The sequence below is a fragment of the Pteropus medius genome, unplaced genomic scaffold (genome assembly GCF_902729225.1).
Source record: "Pteropus medius unplaced genomic scaffold, Ma_sr-lr_union100, whole genome shotgun sequence".
NCBI lineage: Eukaryota > Metazoa > Chordata > Mammalia > Chiroptera > Pteropodidae > Pteropus > Pteropus medius.
The window spans coordinates 10,738,902-10,762,123 of record NW_024349803.1 but is presented as its reverse complement, the minus strand read 5'-3'; the positions used below and the strand labels follow the sequence as shown (position 1 = coordinate 10,762,123).

The 23,222-nt window shown below is 32.9% G+C and overlaps 1 protein-coding gene and 1 pseudogene across 3 annotated transcripts in view; one reads left to right on the top strand and one right to left on the bottom strand.

Moving 5' to 3' along the window:
• PIK3CB (phosphatidylinositol-4,5-bisphosphate 3-kinase catalytic subunit beta) overlaps positions 1–23,222 on the top strand; it is a 174,216-nt gene that overhangs the window by 47,229 nt on the left and 103,765 nt on the right. The window lies entirely within an intron of this gene.
• Positions 22,980–23,098, bottom strand: LOC120582558 (uncharacterized; annotated as a pseudogene).

Here is a 23,222-nt window from a genome sequence, read left to right as displayed (position 1 = left end):
CCTAGATCGCTTTGAGTTATGTGGATCTGATCACTAAGCTGTACAACTGAAACTGGTATATTGTATGCCAACTATAACTGAAAAAACTTATTGAATTGTATAATGTAAATAAGAGCAACTAATTGTCTATTATATTTCAATAAAGTAAAAAAAAAACTAAAAAATCATTTCAGGTCATTAGGCAGAACTCTTTATCATGTAATTACAAGTCTTTTGGAGCTAGTTTTCAATACTTTATAAGCTTCTTAAATTGTTAATGTTTTAGCCAATACTTTTTTTTAAGTTTATTGGGTTAACATTGGTTAATTATAATTTTTAGGTGTACATTATAATTTGACATCTGTATATTCTATTGTGTGATTACCACCCAGAGTCTAGTTTCCTTCAGCTACCATATATTTGATCCCCTTTACCCACTTCACTCTCCCCCAACCACCCTATATTTGACCCCCTTTACCCCATCTACCTCCCCACTCCTTCCCCGCTCCCTTACCCTCTGGTAACCACTAGTCCATTGTCCATGTCCATGAGTCTCTGATTGTCCCGTTCATTTGTTGCTTTTAGGTTTATGTCCCACATATAAGTGATATCATGTGATTTTTGACTTTTTCTGTATGGCTTATTTTGCTTAGCATGATTATCTCGGGGTCCATCCAGGTTGTTGCAAATGGCAGTATTTCATCTCTTATGGCTGAGTAATATTCCATTGTATATATGTACCACAGCTTCTTTAGCCAGTCATCTATCGTAGGACACTTCAGTTGCTTCCATGTCCTGGCCACTGTGAATAATGCTGCTATGAACATAGATGTGCAAATATCTTTTTGGATATGGGTTTTCAAGTCTTTGGGGTAGCTATTTTAACAGGTGTGAGAGGGTATCTCATTGTGGTTTTGAATTGCGTTTCCCTAATAGCTAGCGATGTTGAGCAGCTTTTCAAATATTTGCTGGCCTTTTGTATGTCCCTTAGGGAGAAGTATCTGTTCAGGTCCTCTGCCCATTTTTTGATTGGATCGTTTGTTTTTTTGTTGTTCTTGAGTCGTATGAGTTCTTTGTATATTTTGGATATTAGGCCCTTATTGGAGGCGTTGCTTGCAATTATATTTTCCCATTTGTATGATTGTCTCTTTACCTTGTTGATGATTTCTTTTGCTGAGCAGAAGCTTTTGAGTTTGATGTAGTCCTATTCATTTATTTTTGCTTTTACTTCCCTTGCCTTTGAGGTCAAATTCATAAAATTCTCTTTAAGTCCAAGGTCTTTGAGTTTAGTTCCTATGTTTTCTTGTATGCATTTTGTTGTTTCAGGTCTTATATTCAGGTCCTTAATCCATTTTGAGTTAATTTTGATGTGTGGTGATAGACAACAGTCTAGTTTCATTCATTTGCAGGTGGCCTCCAATTTTCCCAGCACCATTTATTGAAGAGGCTTTCCTTTCTCCACTGTATGTTTTTGGCTTTTTTGTCAAAAATTATTTGCCCGTATAAATATGGGTTTACTTCTGGACTCTCAATTCTGTTCCATTGGTTCATGTGTCTGTTTTGTTGCCAATACCATGCTGTTTTGATTACTGTCACTTTGTAGTAATATTTGAAGCTGGGCAGAGTGATGCTTCCAGCCTCATTCTTTTTCTCAGGATGGCTTTGGCAATTCGGGGTCTTTTGTGCTTCCATACAAAGCTGATGATTTTTTTTTTGTTCTATTTCTTTTAAAAAGCCGATGGGATTTTGATGGGGATTGCCTTAAATCTGTATAAGGCTTTAGGTAATATGGCCATTTTAAATATGTTGATTCTTTCAATCTAAGAACATGGAATATCTTTCCATTTCTTTGTATTTTCTTTGATTTCTTTTAATAGGGTCTTGTAGTTTTCATTATATAAGTCCTTCACATGTTTTGTTAAATTCCTAGGTATTTTATTCTTTTTGTTGCTATTGCAAAAGGAATTATTTTTTCCACTTCTTTTTCTGACAGTTCATTACTAGAGTATAGGAACACTGGATTTTTGAACGTTGATTTTGTATCCAGAGACTTTACTGTACTTGCTGTAATTGTAATTTTGATGTTTCTAGTAGTGTTCTTGTGGAGTCTTTAGGGTTTTCTACATAGAGAATCATGTCATCTACAAATAGTGACAGTTTGACTTCTTCGTTTCCTGTTTGGATGCCTTTTGTATTTTTCTCTTGCCTGATTGCGCTTGCTAGGACCTCCAATGCCAATATGTTTTTAATTAAAATATTTTTTAACTTTTTAATTACAGTTGGCGTAAAATAATTATATTAGTTTCAGATGTAAAACATAGTGATTAGATATTTATATTACTTATGATGTAATCACCCTGATTAATCTAATACCCACCTGGCACCATACATAGTACAATATTATTATCTATATTCCTTATGCTATACTTTATTTCTCCTTTTTGTAACTACCAATTTGTACTTCTTAATTGCTTCCCCTTTTTCACCTATCCCCCCTTTCCTCCTCCCATCTGGCAACCATCGAAATATTCTCTGTATCAGTCAGTTTGTTTTGTTTGTCCATTTACTTTGGTTTTTAGATTCCATATATAAGTGAAATCACATGGTGTTTGTCTTTGTCTGACTTATTTCGCTTAGCAGAACACCCTCTATGTCCATCCGTGTTGTCACAGATGGCAAGATTTCATTGTTTTTTTTTATGACTTATATTTCATTTTACATATTGCCACTTCTTTACCTATTCATCTATTGATGAACACTTAGGTTGCTTCTATGTCTTGGCTATTATAAATAATGCTGCTATGAACATATAGATGCATATGTCTTTTTGAATTAGTGTTTTTGTGTTCTTTGGATAAATACCCAAAAGTGAGATTACTGGGTCTTTCTTTGTTTCTTGTTGTAGCCTTTGTTTTAAAGTCTGTTTTGTCTGATATAAGTGTTTCTACCCAACTTTTAAATTTTGTTTCCATTTTCATGAAATATCTTTTTCCATTCCTTTACTTTCAGTCCGTGCGTATGTCTTTTGATCTAAAGTGAGTCTCTTGTAGACAGCATATGTAAGGGTCTTATTTTTCTTCTCCATTCAGCCACCTTATGTTTTTTGATTGGAGCATTTACTTTTAAAATAATTGTTGATAGATATGTAGTTATTGCCATTTTATTATTTATATATTTGATATTTTTTTTTCCTTTGTCTTATTGAGGAAGTCCTTTAACATTTCTTGGAATACTAGTTTGGCGGTGAGAAACTCCATTAGCTTTTTTTCTGTCTGAGAAGCTTTTTCTCTGTCCCTCCCGAGTTTTAACTGCAACACGTGGGTATGGGACCAGCCCTTTTGGTGTCTCCACCCCTTCTGCTAGTCTCGATGTGGCTTCTTATGTATATCCTTAGTTATAGGACTTCTGTTTGGCTAGACTTCAGGTAGTTCTCAAAGATGGGTGTTCTGTAGTTTAGTTGTAATTTTGATGTGGTTGTGTGAGGTGGTGAGCACAGCGTTTACCTATTCTGCCATCTTAACTGGAAGCCTAAGCAAAACATTTTAAATTCTGTAAGTGTATCCCTCAGTTTTTTATTTTATTTTATATATTTTATTTTATTTTATTTTTTTACGCCTCCAGCACCCAGTCTTCCTAGGTGATCTCTCATCCAAGTACTAACCAGGCCCGACCCTCCTTAGCTTCCGAGATCAGACAAGATCGGGGGTGCTCAGGGTGGCATGGTAGACTCCCTCAGTTTTTAGATGGTGTTGGTTTTGAAGCTGAGAAGTCAAAACGACCTCTAATATTAGGTTTTACTTAAAAAAAAAAAAAATGAGAGAAAGTGTAGGTTGGCCATAAGCTACATTCAATCAGGAAACATCTATAATTATTTAGCTGTCCTAATGGTGGTATGAAATTGATACTAACGACACCTTTTAAGTTATTCGCTCTTACTCATTAATTCATTTGACAGTAAGCAGTGTGGTGGTATGAATGAGTTCGTTCCCAACAAAGCAACATTTTATATGGTGTATCAAGAATTAAGAGGAGAAAAAGATGGAGAGGTTAAGAAGTACCAACTGGCAGTTAGAAAATAGTCATGGAGATGTAAAGTACAGCATAAGGCATATAGTCAATAACATTATACTATGTATGGTGCCAGGTGCATACTAGACTTATCTGGAGGTCTAATGCATAAGTTAGATAAATGTTTAACTATGCCATATACCTGAAACTAATATAGTACTGAATGTCAGCTGTAATTGAAAAATTAAAAAACTAAGAGGAGAGACAAAAATAATGCTGTTTTAATGCCAATAAATTGAACAGTCTATAAGATATGGATAAGTGTCTGGAAACATGCAGCCTACCAAGACTGAATCATGAAGAAATAGAAAATCTGAATATTCTGATCACTAGTAAGGAGATTGAATCAATAACCAAAAACCTCTCAACAAACAAAAGTATGAGACCCAATGGCTTCACTAGTGTATTCTACCAAACATTTAAAGAAGAATTAATGCGAATTCTTCGCAAACTCTTCTAAAAATTAGAAGAGGAGGGAACACTTTCATACTCATTTTATGAAGTCAGCATTACCCTGATACCAAAACCAGATAAGGACACCACACGAAAAGAAAATTACCAGCCTGTATTCCTTGTGAACATAGATGCAGAAATTTTAAACAAAATATTAGAAAACCAAATTCAATAATACATTATATAGTTCATACACCATGATCAAGTGGAATTTATTCCAGAGATGCAAGGATGGTTCAACATCCACGAATCAGTCAGCGTGATACACTACATTAACAAAATGAAGGATGACAATCACAGGATCATCTCAATAGATGTAGAAAAAGCATTTGACAAAATTCAACATCATTCATGATAAAAACTCTCAACAAAGTAGATATAGTTGGTACATACCTCAACATAATAAAGGCCATTTATGACAAGCCCACAGCTTGTCAGACTCAACAGTGAAAATCTGACAGCTTTTTTAAAAAGATCAGGAACAAGACGAAGATGCCCACTCTTGCCTGTTTTCTTCAGCAGTCCCAGGTAAAGCAATTAAGCAAGAGTAAGAAAAGGCATCCAAATTGAAGGGAAGAAGTAAAATTGTCACTGTTTATAGATGACATGATATAATATATAAAAAATCTTGAAGACTTTACCAACAAACTACTGGAACTAATAAAGAAATTCAGTAAAGTTAGAGGATAGAAAAAGCAATATACAAAAATTTGTTCAGTTTCTATACCCTGCTAATAAACTATGAGAGAAATTAAGAAAACAGTTCCAGTTATGATTGCATCATGAAGAATAAAATACCTAGGAATAAATTTAACCAAGGAGGTGAAAGACCTGTACATTGAAAACTAAGACATTGAAGAAATAAATTGAAGAGACAAATAAATGGAAAGATATTTCATGTTCATTGATTGGAAGACTTAATATTATTAGAATGTGTATACTATCCAAAGCAATCTACAGATTCAATGCAATTTCTATCAAAATTCCAGTGGCAGTTTTTACAGAAATAGAAAAAACAATCTTAAAATTTTTGTGGAAACACTAAAGATTCCAGATATCCAAAGCAGTCTTGAGAAAGAAGGACAAAGCTGGAGACATTAGATGTCCTCATTTCAAACTACATTACAAAGTTACGGTAATACAAACAGTATGACATTGGCAGAATTACAGACACATGGGTCAATGGAGCAGAATAGAGAGCCCAGAAATAAGCCCACAGATATTCGTTCAATTAATTTATGACACAGAAGCCAAGAATGTACAGTGTGGAAAGGACAGTCTCATTAATAAATGGTGCTGGGAATTTACGAATTTTAAGAGGACAGAAATAATCCATTTTACTGGGAAACACTCACTTATGTAGAATGGACTCTTCTTAATGATGTGCTGATGAGGTGGCTGCAAAAACCTGATCTTGCTGGCCCAAGTAAGAGGGGCTTTGGCCTACTGGCATCCCTCACTTTCCCTTATTCAGGAGAACACTCCTGCCTGCTACCGTACTTGTACTTCTCCTCCCTCACTTTTTAGAGCTTGACCTCTCTGTGCATAAATACACACACAGCCTGACATATGGGCTAGACTTCTCCCGATTTGAGGAACCAATCAACCCAAGATGGATGTGGCTTCTTACCTACTTAGCATTTATTATCCCACATCTAAAATACCATCCATTTGTTTTGTACAAGTAAAGTACTTGTATAAATGTCTAATCACTATGCTGTACACCTGAAACTAGTATAAAATAATACTGAATATCAACTGTAATTGAAAATAAATAAAAATAAAGTACTGGTGCTTTTAATGACAAAAACTAGAGACATTTCGATTTTGTGAACCATGTGTTCCCATTTAATAAGGGATTAATTTGATTAAAAAATAAATAAATGTTGCTGGGAAAACTGAACAGCCACATGCAAAAGAATGAAACTGGACCGCTATCTTCCATCATAGAAAACAATTAACTCAAAATAGATTAAAGACTTGAATGTAAGACCTGAAATCATAAAACTCTTAGAAGAAAACATAGGGATAAGCTCCTTGAAATTGGTCTTGGCAATGATTTTTTGGATCTGACTCCAAAAGCTAAGGCAACAAAAGCAAAAATAAAAATGTGGGACTATATCAAACTAAAAAGCTTCTAGACAATAAGTCAGTCATCAGCAAAATGAAAAGGCACCTTTCTGATTGGGAGAAAATATTTGTAAATTTTATACCTGATGAAGAGTTAATATCCAAATTATATAAAGAACACATAGAGCTCAGTAACAAAGAAACAATTGGATTATAAAATGTGTAGAAGATCTGAATAGATATTTTTCAAAGAAGACATACAGATTGTCAACAGATACACAAAAAGATGCTCAACATCACTAATTGTTAAGAAAATGCATATTAAAACCGCAGTGAGATATCACGTCACCCCTGTTAGAATAGCTGTTATCAAAAAGAGAGGAAATGAGTGTTGGAGAGGATGAGGAGAAAGGGATCTCTTGTACACTGTTGGTGGGAATGTAAATTGGTGCAGCCACTATGGAAAAAAGTATGGAGGTTCCTCAAAAAATTAAAAATAGAACTGATATTTGATCCTGCAATACTACTTCTGGGTATTTATCCAAAGAAACAGAAAAATGAACTTGAAAAGGTATCTGCATGCTTATGTTCACTGTAGCATTATTTACAAAAGCATGTTAATAGCCTCTGTCTATCAGTGGATGAATGGATAAAGAAGATGTGGTATATTTATACAATGGATATTATTTAGTCATAAAAAGAAGGAAATCTTGCATTTGTGACAACATGGATGGATCTTGAGGGCATTATGCCGAGTGATATAAGTCAGACAGGGAAAGACAAATACTGTTTGATTTCATCTGTGGAACTAAAAACAAGAACATAAAAACCAAGAAAATAGTCAAAGTTTAGATACAGAGAACAGTTGGTAGTTGCTAGATGCTGGGGGTTGGAGGCTGGCAAAATGAATGAAGGAGGTCAAAAGGAACAAACTTTCAATTATAAATAAGTCTTGGGGATGTAATGTATAGCATGGTGACTATAGTTAATAATACTATATTGTATATTTGAAAGTTAAGATAGGTCTTAAAAGTTTTCATCACAAGAAAAAAATAATGCAGCTTTAAAAATAATGCTATATTTGAAGTTTTTGAAATAATGTGATAGAGTATCTACAAGGTAATATTATAAATGAAATACAGGACAGTATTCCAAAAGCTGAGTTTGAAGCATGAATAGGTGAAGATTTCAGATCTTTTGGGAATCTAGACATAGTGAACTGCGATGAATTATTATACTCCAAACCATGTAACTGCCAGTAGTTATTCTATTGTGGTTTCATGGCAGCGATACTGTGGTGGTGTTTCATCTTTTCAAGTCAGGTTTCCTGGTGTCCAGACATGACCTTCCAAACCTTTTTAAGTAAAATTCAAGCAGGTAGTTCATACTTCCCTTTCCCAATATTCCATCCTCATTTCTTGTGGTTGAGGCTCTTTGGGACCTGAGGTGGAAAACAGTGCAACCAGTCATCTAAGCCTTCACTATCTTTTTTTGTTTCATTCTCCCCAGCAGTCTAAGAAGGAGCATTACCTGAGCAGACATAATAGATGTACCTGCTACTTGTCTTTCTCAGCTGACTAAGTGCTTTGGTATGGACTGGGTTGTAGACTGCTCCATGTTTTAGTTTTGTAAGCCTGTTTCCCAAATCAGGTGTATGATATTGTATCTTAAACAGAAGGAGTACTTAGTAATATTTATTAACTTGAAGTCCAATAATTTTTTCTCTCCTTCTCTTGATCAAGGCCTAGCACTGAGATGACATCATCAGCCTGTCTCTTGACTTACTGTGTCCTCTAGAGAAAGTAGGCAGTGAAAAAAGAGTTGGCACCAAAGACAGATATTGCTTCAGTTTTCCCTACGTGGTGTTTTTTTGGCGAGTGGAGTGGGAGTGGGGAGGGGGTTTGTTAATTCTCAGTTTATGTCAGTAGTGAATGAGAAATAAAAGCTACACACACAAGCATTTGTCATTCATGGCTGGATAGCTTAGGAGGAAAATTGGTCTCCAAGGAAAAGCTTTAAAATAGACGAATACTTGCATAGATCAACTTAAACTAGTGTGCAAAGGAGTAATCCTGAAGTGACTTGGGAGAAATGCCAGCTTTTTAGGATGCTCTGTTAATTTTTACATATTATAACATTTTTAAAATGACAGCAGACAGAAATAATTAAAAGGTTCAGAGTCTGGAATAGTGCTTTTTCTACAGCTGTAAGCTATTTAAAATTCTTCTCATGTTACTGTTTGTCATCCAGATGGCTTTCTGGCACTGGTTCAGTTCCTAGATGTGAAGGCTATTGGTTAGTTACTCACTAGCTTTACCATACTCTTGTACGATTTGGCTCATGACTCAAGCTCATAGCACTTACATGTGGGTACCCTTTGCTATACAATTATTTGTGATTGTCGTGATGTCACGTATTATAAACAAGTACCAGAATTAATTGGCTACCATTTCTGGGATGGAGATTTGTTGACATTCAAAAGAACACCCTGGTTAGTTAGTCTGTTGGATCCATTGCTACTAGAGTGAGAAACAGAAGAAACAGAAGCGGTTGTCTAGACAGTGAAATTTTTGTCTAAAATGTGTATGTGCATGATAGGTACAAAAGTGTATCCCATATATCAGAATTATTTGCTTCACTCTTATACTATTAACTAAAATGATTAAAAAGCAAAAAAAGGGCTTCCCACAGAAGTCATTGTTGTGGTGAGAGGTTGGGGAGAAGGGGATTACTATCTGGGAGGAACACCCAAGGAGTTTTGAATATGCTGGTGTGTTGTATTTCTTGACCTGAAATGTGATTTGCTTTACAGTAGATGTTTGCTTTTCAATAATTCATTGAGTACTTTTTTTGTTTATATATTATTTTAAACAATAAAAATGGAAAATACTTGCCCATCATATAGGTGAAGTCCCTTCAGAGTTTAGAGAAGGTCATAGTATTTTATACTAAATATTGGTAGTAAGTCTTTGTCCTGCTAATTTTATCTATTTAGGAAAATAATCATTTTTACCCTAAAATATGGTTATGGTCAACCAGTGATTGAAATAGGCTTAACAATTAGTTCCCCTGTCCGCAATGCTATTCATTTGGGCTTCAGGAAGAGAAGGGACAGGTTGAGGAGAAAATGTAGTAAGGATGAAATATATCTTTCTTGGAAATGTATTTCTAATTATAATAACTTATTACCTTTTTTCTTGATAAGCATGATCAAACAATTAGATTAGAAGATTGAAAACTAGAACACTGAAAAAATTAATTAGCATTACTTAATAAAAATTAAATATTCCAACTCAATTATTCAATTTAAATAATTTAAAATGGAGTATTTTAAAGACTCTAGAAGTATAATTTGGAATAATGGGGCGACATGACTTTTATTTTTTATAAACTTTGTAGGAAATTAACATTCTTTAGATCTGGTAATCTGCTGAATTAAGAATTTTTCATTAGCCCATTTGGTCTGAAGAAATAATACCAATAACATCCTCCCCTCCCCGTTGGAGTACCATTGTTATGGATTATATATCTATATGTCTGTTTATATGTTATATATAATATAACATATATAATATATGCTATTGAAATTTATATCAAAATTATATATCAAAATTTCTATTTGTATTTTAAGTCATTATGTAAGTATTAATATTTTATTAAATTTACTAATAATATTTAAAAAGTTGGAAGTGTGGGAGTTATTTAAAATTCTCTAATGCCTTTTAACTAAACAATGCTAATTTATATGGCTTGTTTCAAACTATATTATATGTTCAGTGATTATCAGTGGAAAGAGCTAGAACAAGGTAGGGTAAAACTCTGAGTAGAGCACCCTATGGTTTGGTATTTCCCATGCATTTTGAGATTCATTGTGTTTCTAACTGTTCTATAGCATACAGACTGCTGCTGAGATTCTTCTGCTCTGGGTGATCTTCAAGATTTTATTTGGAATGTAGAATATCTAGGAATCTGTGTTAGTGAAACTGGATTGCAGTCCTCAGACTATGGAGAGACCCCCCAGGCCTCTGGAATTAGCCTTGACTATTTCTGATTGGGAGAGGTCTAAATCCTTACCACATAAAAATCCTCAGTAGAGAAGACACCTTACCAATTAGAAATGAAAAACACTGACATTCCAAAATGGACAGTAGATAACAAAAGTTAATTTATAAAACAGGATGTCTTTTACTTGAATACTGAATACTTTCTATTAGTGTACAGAGTGTACTGAGAATGGAATATTTTTGAAAAAAATGGTAGCAATACAATTAAAATAGAAAATATAATTTCTAATATAACAGAAATGACATATAGATATGTTAGCATTTTGTGAAGTCTGCTTAGTGCATTCCATTATCTGATAAGCTGTTGTTGAAACTTACTGTCTGATGAGTATTTGAAATTGAAATGTATTTGGAATTTTTTTTCTTGGAAAACAAAGATCTTATTACTAGATGTCTCTTAGAGATTTATGTGGTCTATTTTATCACAATGGGAATTATTCTCAAAGCAAATATTCTCTAAAATACAAAATTATTCAGTTTATATACATAGTGTACTTTAGCATATTAAAAGTTACAAAGCCTAAAATAAGCAAGCAACAAGTCACAGTCACAGCTCAGAATTCTAACATTTTTACATAGTATCATTCATTATGAAATACGAAAGGATTATTAATGTTTAAGTGGAATGATCTCTAAACTGTAAATTACATTAGTGTGACCAAATACATACAGAAATACAGATTCTAGTAAATATTAAAAATGTTTGATTTTACAAGTAGAGGAATGCAAATTAACTCAACATTTTTTGATTTTAGAAAATTGACTAGGATTAAAAAGCTTTGTTACAATCTTGTTTATGGATACAACATACAACCATTAATATAGTGGGAATACAAATGAATAAAATGTTTCTAGAAAATTTGTCAATACATGTAAAGAACCTTAACGAAGTTTATGCTAGTGATTCTAAACCTTGTTAGGCCCAAACCCCTTTTTGATAATATGTTTTGTAATACTTGGTTTACTATATTGAAATGAAATATATAGATAATATAATCTATCCACACATATAATAAGAAAAATATAATGCTTTAATTGTAATATAAAGGAAATAATTTGTGATAAAATATAGTGTGCATTTCAATATGTAAATACTCAGGCACACTGTAGTAGACCATAGTCAGATGCTTATATTTGTACTTAGTTAACTGTGAATGTATTGATGACAAGTAAAAACTGACAACTTAATGTTGTGTTGACAACTTAAATCCAATGAGTAGCTGCTACTTTTGATTCTATATCGTGGCTCACTAAATAAAAAGTCCTTACTGTAGTTGCATGGCTTTTTATTCATAAACAGAACAAGAAGTCATTGAGCACTTTTCTCTCAGAAACCATAATGAACACTCCAGGGGTTTTGGCTTTCATAAAGCAAAATTTCTATAATATGCATGTGTGGTATAATTGCTCTGACATATTATATGCCACTGATATTATACAATGCCCAGTGTTGTAATTTGGTAAAGAAATTTTGCAGTAGCTCATTCTGCTTTCTCTCTGAGCGTGGTCATTAACTTTATCATGGCTTTGAAACTTTTTAGTAGTTGTATAAATTGTATTTGTTTTGTAGGTGGAACCATATCATGTAAACAATCTCTTAGTGTTGGAATAATAAAATCTTTGTGGATTTAATTCAGTCAGTATTGAATGAACCTTATACTAGATTAAAGGGAATGATAGAATGAAATACATAATGATTATTTTATAAACTTAGATCTTATTTTAACCATTCTAAGTTAGAAAAAGTGACTTTTACACATTGGATAATTTTATCTGAGATGATTCCTTTATTAAATTTGAAATTCGTAATTTGAAGCTTGTCTTTTAAGACCCAATGACATTATATGTATTTTTTTTTTTTTGAGGGAAACTTTAGTAACAATGGATATTTTATTAAATCTATACTATTTTAGTTTTAGATACATGCTTTCCTCTTCAGGATATTTACTGTAATGGGTGCCACCTATTTGTGTATTATATAGATTGCTTGTTGGAAAAAGTTTTAAAAGAGGAATTCTTTAAGCAAGACAGGAGTTAATTTTGTCTGTCTTTGGTTAGCCACAGAGGTCATTTTATTATATTAAGTATCTGCTCTACATTTATGGACGTTGAAATAAATCTGGCTTATAATAAGTAGACTTGTTTTACAGAGGCATACTAAGTATTTATAAACATTCCATTTATAATTAGATTAAATACTAAGAATGTAAGTTTGTAGAAGTACTGATGAACACACATATTAAGAATAGATAGCTTAGCTCTAACCAGAGTCCTTCCTCTGGATTCTTCACAGGGTCCTGAAGATAGAACTTAAAAAAAAAGATAATAAGCCGTATGCCCTCATTAATAAAATATGGAAAAAAGGAAATATTTATTTATAGTTACTTTTGAACTACGTTAGTATATTTCCTTGCAGCCTAAATTTCTATGCGTTAGGTTATACTCATGGCTTTTCCTTTTTACAGTAAGTAGAATTCTGATTATATTTTTGTACTGTTTTATTATTTTGCTATTTTCATATCATTTATGAAGATTTCCATAGTATACACACTTGACAAACTTTAGTTTAAATGGCTGCTTAATATGTCATCAAGTGGGTATGTCATTCATTGTTTAACTATTGCTTCATGTTTGGAGAGTTAGTTTATTTGCAAATTTGTCATGTTTATATACTTTGTGTGTACAATTTTTCTGTTATCAAGTTTTAAATATGGTATTACCAGGTTAATAAGTATGAAATATTTCAAGGATGAGTGCATATTTGTAGATTTTTTTCTAAAAGCAATTTAGAGTGCCACCTTCTATTTGAGAGGATAAATTTACAAAGTTTTAGCAATTATTCTTTAGTAATTTGTAAAATTAGAGATATTTCTTACATAGAATTACAATTATTCTTTATAAAATGAAGTTCTACACTGTTCAGTTGTTCATTGCTCGTATAATGTATACTTCACTGTAAACAAATCAACAGCTAGGGATGATTCATATTGCTTGAACAATGGGGGCAGGAGGACGGAAGCCCAAATGAGTCAAGATCCCATACTTAAATTGTCTCTGATAGAAACCTAAAAGGTGAATAGTAAATGTAGTGCTCACCATTGGTGTACAGCCACTTCCAGTGCTAATGTTCTGTTCTTTTATGAATATGCGCTTTCCTTCTAGCTATATCATATAATAGGAAAGAGAAAAGTACTAAGTAACACTGTTGCATTGAATTTTTAAAAATTCCCTTTCAGTCTCTTTTAAATTTTTTCCATGATTTTCCAAAGTAGTTTTTGGTTGAACTTATTCATCTATGTAATAGGTTAATGTTGGTTTCTGCTTGTCATTTGACTTGAAGAGATAAAATCCAGTGGCTCTCCTGGCACTTGTCTAGGGAAGTTGAGAACATTTAAACTCTTTCCTCTCTTTCTGCTAGTGAACAATTGACAGGATATGGATTTGTAACAGTTTAAGGGTTTAGTTGAGCTAATTGTCACTGTGCCCTCTGATAGCTTTCTTGAAAAGTTGTTTTCATAGTTTTTTCATGCTTGTCCTCAGCCTTTCATCGTTTAGTAGATGCTCAAACAAAAGAGAGATAAAGACTGAAGATCTTGCTGGGCCAGGTAACCCTGTGGAGAACATTTCCTTTAAAGAAAAAAGAAAGAAAAAATAAATAAAAATTAAGGAATTCAAAAGTACACTAAATTGCTAGGAAAAATATCTTTCTTTTGGTTCCTGGCTCTACTTCTGTGTCATTTTAGATAATTTATTTGGTCTCTCTGGACCTTAGTTTCCTTATCTTTAAAATGAGAAGGGTCTGTAACTCCTAAGGTACCTACCTTTTAAACTGAAACTCTGTGTTACTTTACAAACTGGATTCTTGTGCGTGGTGCTCCATATAAAATAAGGGTGACAAGAGGAACCAGAATATATTTAATTTTCAATTATGTGGCAATAATTTTATTTTATTTTTTTTACAAAATATCTCTACAAAAAGTTATGTGTTAGCAGTTGGTTTGTTACCTCAGTTCAGCTAGGAAGACTGAATTGTGTCACAATTTTAGTTATGACAAAGGACATGCTATTTTAATTACAACTAACATATCTTGTGAGTATGTTCTCATTCTCAGTACTTATCTTAAAGTGTTGTGCATGAAGCTCTGAAGAGCTACAAGTTATCCTGTGGTTTTAGTTAGACCACTCCATCCATTGGTATGTTTGTTTACTACTGGGTTTACAGTCCTCTGATCAATTAAGAGGCTAAAGTTTTTTTTTTTGATTTAGAGCGCCTTTTACTGTTAGAGAATTAGCTAAGATAGTATAGCCAAATACATGAAACTCCATTGATTGGCAGTGGAAATGTATACTGAGTTATGATCTTTAATATTTTAAATACAGGTTTTAAGTAGGTCTGGATGAATTGTGTTGAGAGCCTATTACTACTCTGAGAAATAGTAATTGTCCTAGTGTAGTGGTTCTGAAAGTGGACAATGTGAACTCCCCCCATGATGCTTTTGAATTTTGTGGGGAGTGATTTTGTTGTACTTGTTGAGGTAGTGATTGGGGGAGGTTCTTTTATGTAAGGGATAATTGGACATCCTGCAAAGCACAGGCGAGTATTGGACAACAAGAAAGTGTCTCATGTACAGCATAATTTTTGAATTTCCTTCCAGATATTCATGTAGGTGAAAAGTCTCTTTATTGTGTCTGATACTAGGTCTTAACTCTATATTACATAAAAATATAATACGAAGTATTTTTATATGATTTCGATATACTTATTTTAGAAGATAAAGACTTGGAATATATAGTTTTGGAAAATCTGTTACCAGAGGCATTTGTGGTATTTGATAATCAGTACAACATACTTGGATCAGTCTGCATTTGTACTTGTCATATCCATGGTGATTCTACGTATAGATTCAAACCTCATTAAGCAGTGATATAGTCATGTCCAAGTGTCCACATATTGAGATTTACATTATTATTATTATTTTATTTCTTCTTTATATTACAATTAAGACATTATACGGGTTTATTTTCAAATGAAGTATATATTTTGTATGTAAGTTATATTAATGATTTCATTTCAGATATTAAACAAGTATTTGTAAAATATTTGTTTAAAAAGAATATCGAATATGAGAGGATTGAAAACCATTCTCCTAGATAGTATTTAGCTTAAAGTATTTGAAAACCTTGAGAAGTGGTCTAAAGAAAGTGCTTTTATTAAAGTGACACACAATTACAACCCATATGTTAGGCTGTAATTATGTACTGTCTGTCTACTTGGAGTGTTTACAGAGTGTGACAACCAGTTTAACTCAGTTATTAGTAAATTATTAATATGAAAATATCAAGGTAGAAGTTTATGTACCTGGGCATAACCTTGCATTGTTTCCTTTGATAATTTACTCCTTGTTGAGGAAAACATTTCTGCATCTTTTATTTAAACATATTATCTTGCTGAATCATTAGATTCTTTGTAAATTGTTGACATTTTGAATGTGAGGATTTTGTCCTTCAAGTTGAAGATAGAGGAATTGATTTTGGAGATTAGTGTGATGTTCTTTAGTAAGCAAAGAACGTGGTTAACTGTAAAGCTAAAGGATTAAACTTTCCTTTATGATGCATTTTGAAATAGCATGAGAGAAATATTTAATTTTTGCCAATTACTAAATGTTTAAGAGATTTTTATTGTGAAATATAACATATAAAAGTAAACAAAATGTAAATATACAATTTAGTGAATTTTTCTGAAGTGAATTCCTGTGTTCTTTTTCTCTGTATTAAAAATAATGGGAGTCGATATCATGGGAGTTCCCCATTCTGTCTAAATTAAACAGAAGGTAACATTTTATGGGAATAAGCAGTACTGTAGTCAAACAGTTGAAAATACATAATTTTTGGAAGTAATGCCTGTGACATTACTGGAATTGAAACACGGCGGGGAACAGTACTTAAGTTTTGGGAGAGATTTATTTCATGTTCCTCTTCACATGACAGGAGTTAATGATTGGATACAAGGCGATATTAGGCAAAGCCTGATATACTACAATTAATTATGCATTTAGAGTTCTGTATGTTACTATTTTTCTACTTTGCTCTTTTATGGAAAGGTAACATTTATTATAAAATATAGACTGAGGTTTTGTAAAGCCATATGCAAATAAACTTTACTGCTATCTGACTTAAATTATTTCCGTTTTTTAAAATATGAGGAATTCTAGGAGATCTAGATGTATATGGAATTTTATCTATGATATTTTATCTATATATTGGTAAAATATTATTACCTTGGCTTCACGTAAAGATGTCACCTTTGGAGGCTATTTATGGTATTTCTTAGACGAGGCATTAAAAGACTACATTGAAGGCCACATAATTTTTCCTGTGAAGCATAACTTAAATCACAATTTTAATTACCCAATATAATAATTCTGCTAGTGACTGCCACAGAATTTTTTCATTTATTCATTTAGCCGTAAGTAAATATTTATGAGATCTTAATATGTGTCAGGAGCTACAGTTAAAGAGCTGGAAATAATAGGAGATTGGGAAGCTATCAGTAAGCAGTGAGCTTCAATATAGCGTTCTTGTGCTATGACAAAGGTATGCTCTGGAGCTTGGGTGCACAGAGGAATATTAGGAAAGTATTCCAAGAGTCTAGAAGAGTAAGAGTTGGTCAGGAGATAAGTGGGTGAGGATATCCTAAGGAGAGGGAATGATGAGTTTAAAGTAGAAGGCAGGAGAGAGTATGGAATATGCTGGCAAGTACCTGTCGTTCAGTTTGATTGGATTAAAGATAATTGGTGTGCATGAGTGTTGAATGTCAGATCTTGAAAGGAAGGAGGGTTGGGGCCCATGAATTCACTCTTGTAATTCATTTTAGGTATAACTGCTTCATCAAGAAATTCTTAAATGTACTGTAGTGCTTTTTCCTGTAATATCCCAGAAGTTCAGAATTTTGTATCTGGGGAATTGATGCTGTTAGGGTGGTGAGATATAATCAGTCTCTGAAAAGAATTCTACTCTGGGCTCCAGGCCTCAGGAAGCCTCATTATTTCCAGTAGTCTGGTAAGAGTGAGATCTTAGAGTTTTTGTTTTTATGATTTCATGTTCCCTTATTACTGCTGTTATTCACTAGCTGATTTGGTTTCAATGTGAGAATCTTGCCAAAAATCTGTGCTGAAAAAATCAGGTGTGTACAGGTTTATCATGATTGTAATTCTATGACAGTCGGCTGATATTTCATAAATGCTTCTCAATTTATGAAATCCTTACTTTTGTGTTTTCCTGTCTCAGCTTTTGCTGATAACTCTTGATTCATTTGTTGTATTTGCTGTGACTTGGTGTTCAGAAGCTGGCTTACCCCTCTGTTTGTCTTTGCGTAGTGATATTTGAATATAAGCAAAGCATGGTCTTTTTAATGTGATGTAACGTGTTTTCATTTAGGAGATACTTCTTGGACACCTTATACTTGCAAAGTTGAGAAGCCCTCCACTGAAGACAGTCTCCATAGGCTGTCTTGCCTAAAGCAATTCCAGGACCATTGACTATTAATGACATTTGTTGTAACTTTGTGTAGTTTTGTTCTTGTCTACGAAAATTTATCAATTTAGAGTTCCTAAGTATAGTGACTTCTCCATGCGCTATGGTGAGACAGTACTTTAAAAAGCATGGTGCAAGCCCTCCTGGAACTTGCAGTCGACATAGTGTGGTTTATTATGGTTAAATGTCCGAGACTTTTTTTCTGGTGCTTCAAAAGTTATTATGTAGAGTGCGGTGTAGGACTCACTCTCTCAAACTCAAATCCTGGGACTGCCACTGTTAGCCATGCGATATCAACCTCTCTAAGCCTTAGGTACTTCCTCAGGGAGTGTAATATTACCACAGAGTGGTAGTAAAGGATAAAATATAGTAAGTAATGTGTGTAAAGAACTTCGTAGAATTCTGAGGCATAGTATATATTAAGTTTTAGCTATTATTAATTCTGTTATCCTATGAGTTTAATTTTTTTAACTGTGGGAGAAGGAATAACAAAATATGTCTTAAATTCATTAAATAAATACTAAATGGCTACTATGTGCTGATCTCTTTTAGGGGAAAAAGTAGTTGAAAAATAACACAACTGAAAAGAACTTACGGCTTTTGAATAAATGAAAAAATAAAAAAATAAGTAGCAGTAAACACTTAGGTTGGGCTTAACTGTATTCTGGGCATTCCTTACTCAGTTTTCATAACTATGCTATGAGGTAGATACTGTTGTTTTCACCATTTCACAGATAAGGAAACTTAAGTAGGGAGAAGATATGTAATGTGCCCAAGATATCTCAGCTAATGAGTGATGGAGACAGGTCTCAAAACTAACCTGTTAGACTCTGAAGTCAAAATATTTAATTCCTGCACTGTTCTGTGTACAGAAACAAGGCTGGAATTTCTGAAAGGTTCAGGACCTGCATGACAGTATCGATGTAATGGGTCCAGCCTATAAAAGGTGTAAGAGTTAGGAGGGAGAGGTCACGGAAAGAAGAGAGCTGTAATTTACTACCATCTACAGTGTATAAGGCTTTCAAGTTTAGCTGCTTTAATTGTCACAGTGATCCCAAAGAGATACATTTTATTATTATCCACTTTCTAATTTTTATTCATTTATTTTTCCCAACATTTCTTTTTATTGGTGTATAAAATGCAACAGATTTCTGTATATTGATTCTGTATCCCGCAACTTTATTGAATTCATTTATTAGTTCTAGTAGTTTTTTGGAGTATTTAGTGTTTTCTAAGTATAAGAGCATGTCATCTGCAAATAATGAGAGCTTTACTTCTTTTCTGATTTAGATGCATTTTCTTTCTTTTTTTTGGTCTGATTGCTGTGACCAGGACTTCCAATAATGTGTTGAATAGAAGTGGTGATCGTGGATACTCTTGTCCTGTTTCTGATCTTAGAGAAAAAGCTTTCAGCTTTTCACCATTGAGTATAATATTAGCTGTAGGCCTGTTATATATAGCTTTTATTATGTTGAGGTACATTTTCACTATACCCACTTTTTTGAGAGTTTTTATCATAGATGTTGAATTTTGTCAAATGCTTTTCCTGCATCTGTTGAGATGATCATATGGTTTTTATTCTTTATTTTGTTAATGTGTTGGATTATATTAATTGATTTACGGATGTTGACCCATCCTTGCATCCCTGGGATGAATCTCACTTTGTCATGGTGTGTGATCCTTGTAATGTATTATTGAATATAGTTGATAATATTTTGTTGAGAATTTTTGCATATGTGTTCATCAAGGATATTGATCTGATTTCCTTTATAATGTCTGTCTGGTTTTGATATAGGGTCTTTGTCTGGTTTTGGCATCAGGGTAATACTGGCTTCATAGAATGAGTTTGGAAGCATTTATTCTTCCATTTTTTGAAATAGTTTAAGCATAGGTATTAATTCTTCTTTGAATGTTTGGTAGAATTTGCCCGAGAAGCTGCCTATTTCTGTACTTTTATTTGTTGAGAGTTTTTGACTACTGATTCAGTTTCATTGATAGTAGTAATTGGTTTGTTTACATTTTGTATTTCTTTCTGGATCCATTTTGGAAGGTTAAATACTTCTAGAAATTTATCCATTTCTTCTCAGTTTTTGAATCTATTGGCATAATAGTTCGTAGTGTTCTCTAATAATTCTTTGTATTTCTGCCATTTCGGTTGTAACTTTTTCTATTTCCTTTATGATTTTATTTGGCTTTTCTCTCTTCCTTGATGAATTGGGCTAACAGCTTGTCAATTTTATTTTTCAAAGAACAGGATCTTAGTTTTATTAATCTTATCTATTTTTAAAATGTTTATTTTATTTCTGCTCTCATCTTAACTTTTTTTTTTCCTTCTGTTTACTTTAGGTTGGTTCTTCTTTTTCTAGTTCTTTCAGGTATAGATTTAGGTTGTTTATTTTGAATATTTCTTATTTCTTGAGATAGGCCTATATAGTAATGAACTTCCCTCCTGGAACTGCTTTTGCTGCATCCCATAAATTTTGAAAAGTTGTGTTTTCAATTTTATTTGTTTCAAGACAGTTTTTGACTTCTTCTTTGATTTCCTCTTTGATCTGTTGGTTGTTTAGTAGCATGTTGTTTAGTCTCGACATATTTTTCCACTCAGTTTTCTTTCTGTTGTTGTTTTCTAATTTCATTTCATTATTGTCAGAACAGATGCTTGGTATGATTTCAGTCTTCTTGAATTTTTTGAGACTTTTTTTGTGGTCTGGTATGTTATCTGTCCTGGATAATGTTACATGTGCACTTGAAAAAATATGTATTCTGTTGTTTCTAGATAAAATGTTCTGTAAATATCTATTAAGTTGATCTGTTGTGACATTTAAGACTATTATTTCCTTATCAATTTTTTGTCTGGTTCATCTATCCGTTGATGTGAATAGCATATTAAAATCTCATATTATTATATTACTATGGATTTCTCCCTTGTCCATTAATAATTGCTGTATATATTTAGGTGCTCTGATGGTAGTGCATAGGCATTTATGATTGTTATATCCTCTTCTTTGATTGACCCCTTTATAATTATGTATTGTCTCTCTTTGTCTTTTTATACATTTTTTAAAGTCTATTTTATCTGATATGAGTATTGCTACCCCAGCTTTCTTTTCACTTCTGTTTGCATGGTATATTTTTCCATCTTACACTTTCGGTCTCAATATGTCTTTCGATTTGAAGTGAGTTTCTTGTAAGCAGCATATAGATGTTATGGTTATTAATTCATTCAGCTAACTTATGTCTTTTTATTGGAGCATTTAATCCATTTACATTTAAACTAATTATTGATAAGTATGTATTTATTGCCATTTTGTTAATTGACTTTTCGTTGTTATTTATACTTTTTCTCTGTTCCTTTCTTCTCTTAATCTCTTCTTTTGTGGTTTGCTGGTTTTCTGTACTATTTTGTGTTCCTTTCTCTTTATTCTTTGTATATCTTTTGTAATTTTTGGTTTATGGTTACTATGAGGTTTATTTATATCCTTCTATAACTATAGCAGTCTATTATAAGCTAATAAGCATTTAAGCATGACTATATTCTGTAAGGTGTACATTTTTACCCCCCCATGCTTTATATTACTGATGTCATGTTTTAGATCTTTTTGTGTTGTGTATGTGCTCTCTACTTAATTTAGTTTGCGTGTGAGTTTGATACTTTTTTCTTTTGTAGTAGCTTTAAAATGTCTGATTTGCTGTATTTATTAAATATTTGACTTTACCTTTGAGATTTTTTTCCCCTTTCTCATATTTTCTTGTTATTGGTTATGGCCTTTCTTTTCCTGCTTAAAGAAGACTCTTTAACATTTCTTGTAAAGCTGGTTTAATGGTGATGAACTTTAGCTTCTGCTTTTCCAAGAAACTCGATTTCTCCTTCAATTCTGAATGATAAACTTGTGTGATAAATTATTTTAGGTTGTGGGGTCCTTTCTTTCAGCACTTTAAAGGTGTTTTGTAACTCCTTTCTTCCCTATAAAGTTGCTGCTGAGAAATCGGCTGATACCCTAATGGAGTTTTTGTATGAAATTTGTTTTTCTCTTGCTTCCTTCAAGATTGTGTCTTTCTCTTTAACTTTTGCCTTTTTAGTTACAATATGTCTTGGTGTAGGTCTCTTTGGATTAATCTTGTTTGGAACTTTCTGTGCTTCTTGGATTTGGATGTCTGTTTCTTTTTTCAGGTTAGGAAAGTTTTCAGCCATTATTCATACTTTCATCTCTCCCTCCTTCCCGCCCCAGTCAAATTTTATTTTTCAAAAAAAGCAGCAGATCTACCTTACAGTTCAAGAACTTAATCTAAATACGTACTTGACAATGAAGCACATCTCAATATGGAGTGAAAAGTTTCTAAAAAACCATCAAATGTATCATCTCTAAACACTCAAATAATAAATCACTTTGCAAACCTTTTTTTGAATGGAATCATAAACAAAAAGCCTAAAGATTTATTGTTGTGAAAACAAATCTGTAGTACAGTAGCATGAATCTTGGGTATTAAGTATAATCGTTGAATCAAGTTAAGAAGTTGAAAATCTAATAAGTTGATGTGCATGTTAAAGTCTATAAGCCAGTTGACCCAAGAGCAACCGAGATATCTAACTTGTTTACTGAGACCAGACATTATTTTAAATCTACGTTTTTGGAAGGCAATTAAAAATTATAATTCTAACAGGCCACAAAACAAATGATAAAAGTTGTAGAAAGCAATTAAAACTATGTTTTGTTTTGTTTCGTTTTGTTTTTTAGGTCAGGCAGCCCTTGGTTGACTTCACAGATTACAAGGACCTTGTCAGTTTACAATTCTTTATTTTTTTATTTTTTACACCTATAACACCTGGTCTTCCTAGGTGATCTTCCATTCAAGTACTAACCAGGCCTGACCCTGTTTAGCTTCCAAGATCAGGTGGGATTGGGCTTGTTCAGGGTAGCATAGCCATAGACAAAACTATGTTCAAAGAGCCATTTTTTACAGCTCTATTTCAGCACCCCAGGGAGAAATAAAAAAGCATCCATGACTCACAGTAGAAAAAAAAGTGAATGCCGTTGGAATCAGTTATTTTTTCCC